We start from the raw sequence: 3064 nt of genomic DNA on the forward strand, positions 1-3064 counted from the left end.
CGATCATCTAATAGAGACGTCTTAATTTAGTTGTAGTTGTGGTTTTTGTGATGTTTGTGATTAAATTTTGAGTTGTTTTATATTTTGAATATTGTGGAGGTGATTTTTATCTTGGTTTATTGTAATTTGGTTTTGGGTTATGCGGCTATCCTAGCGGTTTTAGGTTTTCATGCAGGGTGACATCGTTGTTTAGCATGCAAGTTCGTATTTTGGTTATACATGCAGGTGAGTAAGTATAGTAACGTATTAATACGGGGAACCAAAAATGCAGGTAAATAAATCATAATAAAAGGGTACCTGGATGGTCTTCTCATCATCTCCAATTGAAACTCAAAATGCATGTAAGGGCATCTTATGTAAAGCGGGAAAAATAAAATTCATAGATTATATCTTGGTGAGTCCTTATTGGTTTGATTAAGGATGATTTTATTAATCAAAACATATCAAGTTTAGTAAACCTCCGAGGTATCCAACAAGTCAGAAGAGAAAGGCAGGTCCATGCTTTCCCCACACCGCCTGGTGAAAATTCTCGAGCTCATTTAAACTTATTATGTTGCTTAATAATCCATCCTATAAATATTTATAGTGTTCAATGAACAGTGATGTTTAAATTATCCCTAAGAGTAGGGTAATTATCATTTATCATTTTATTCGAACATTATGTAGGGCGAGCTAGTGTTATTAAAACACTTCGCCAATTTTTTGTTTTAACTTGGGCTTGTAGTATTTCAAAGGTGTTCAATTTTTATTCATTTTTCTAAAATTCATTTAGCCAAATTTGATTTAGCATAAATCACCACCAAGCCCTTAAGATCCTGATAGATATTTTAGTCATTTTGAAAGAGATTAAATTTAAGTGACAAATATTCATCATCAAAACATTTGAATGTCACTTGAACAATAGATATGGGTATTAAATTAATGAGTTATTAACTCCCAAAACTATACCCCTAAGTCTAGGATCATTCAATTTGGTAGACTCCCAAATTTTAATCGTTTAGGAAATTTCAAGTTTATCCTTTAATTGGATAAAGTGAGATTAGTTTATACCAATTAATCCCTTATGTTTCAATCATCCAAATATATTAATTAAGATCAAAGGTTTCCCATTTCCCTTCCTTGAATCAAGCCTTAATATTAATTAAGGCTAAATTTCTAAAATTACACTTTTGCCTTTAAGGCTCTATCACTTCATAATTTATGAAATTTAATTCAAATGACTTTAGAATTTTTATCCTACCCGTCCCACCATACTCGTGGGTCAATTGAAATATCAGAGGAGAAAATGTGATTTTTCAAATTTTAATTTAATTTACATATTTATTTATATGCAAGAATAGGATTTTTTAAAGAAAATTATGTAACTTGACCATGGCAAAGCCTAATCACTTAAAAGTTTCACTGGAGATATAATTTGACCAAAGAAACACTTGGGCAAAATTTCATGATTTTTTGAGTTTCATTTGAATTATTAAAATTATTTTAAGTTATGGAGTATTAATTAATTATAAAATATTTCAAATGTGGAAAGTTAAGTTTTACATTTTTATTAAATCTCTCTGAGTCAAGGAACCCAGTGAAATAAATTTTACATTTTTTTTATTTTTCTTTGAATTATTAGAATTTTTTAAGTGAAAGATTAAGAAAATGCATTTTTAGCTTTTAAAAATTATTTTAAGCTTTAAAATTCAATATCTTCACTTAGAAAATTAGGAAAAATATTCTAATTATTCCTAAGTGCTTAGGAAAAAAATTTAGAATATTTCCATGAATTTTACTAATTTTGTGATTTTTATTAACTTTTAATTATTTAAATATTCAAAATAGGCTTAAAATGAAGTTTTTACTTTATTTACAATTTTATTTTTTAGAAAATTTATCTCATCACATAGAACTCCCAAAACAAATTCTTATGATTTTTTGAGTTATATTTTAATTATTAAAAATCATTTTAGTGTCAAAAAATGTTATTTAACTTAGAAAATCAGGTGAAGTTATCAATTGAGCTCCAAATATTTTGAAAATTTTGTGAAATGTTCTCTGAACTTTAAATCACAGTGTAGAATCAAAATCAAGTCATTTAGATTATTTTTTCAAAATTAATTTTCATTGTGGTTTAGGGTTTTGTGAGAGTTAAGTGTAATCTTAATGACTTGACCCATGAAAAAATTTTCAAAGGGTTCTATGATCACAATAAACCTTCCAAAATTTTCTTGGATTTTTCTAAGAAAATTTTCTTGAATTTTTCTAAGCAATAAGCTAATTATTATGATTAATTTATGCAAATAACAAACATAAACTTGAAAAATATGGATCTCTGTCTAGATGTATTCTCTGACTTTAGAAAAATCAGAGAATATCCCCCATGACAGAGGCAACAACATGACAAAATATGAAGCCATGGTGAAATTTTTACATGCATGGAGAGTTAAAATACTCAAATCAGTATTTAATTAATTAAAAATAAAATATTCAACAAATATACTTCAAACCAATTCCACATTGTTCTCCTCTATTCACTGAGCACTATGATATTTTTATTTTATTTTTGTGATTTTTCTACACCAAGATATGAATTTTTGAAGGTAGGAAGCATTTTCTAAATTATTTAATTCTCTATTTTTCAGCTTAAACACGCGGCGCCGCATCATCATCGGCGTCTCCGAAGCTCCACACGATGTCTTCTGATTCGGCGCCGCCATCTGAGTCAGCCTGTGCTTTATGGACCACGCTCCCATTTAGCAAAATTAGAGCCCTCCATTTGATACGCGCGCAATCCAACGATTGTGGGTCATCATCCCCAAATAAGCTAACCCAAGAACCGTTCACACTAAAAACTTAAAATCTCCCTCTAGTCTTAACTAAATCTCCTCGGGTTTCATCCTATGGACACGTCTAAGTGAGAAGAATACATCCATACGATAAACATGCCATTAAATCAACTCTAATTAAATGGAAAATGAAAATAGGCTCGGGAAGAGAAGGAGTTCAATACTTTTGCTCTGAGAAGGGAAGCATCAATCCGAGGTGCTCGGCACGTTCATGGAGATCTAAGGAGGCTAGG

The sequence above is a fragment of the Phalaenopsis equestris genome, unplaced genomic scaffold (genome assembly GCF_001263595.1).
Source record: "Phalaenopsis equestris unplaced genomic scaffold, ASM126359v1 Scaffold211777, whole genome shotgun sequence".
Taxonomy (NCBI): domain Eukaryota; kingdom Viridiplantae; phylum Streptophyta; class Magnoliopsida; order Asparagales; family Orchidaceae; genus Phalaenopsis; species Phalaenopsis equestris.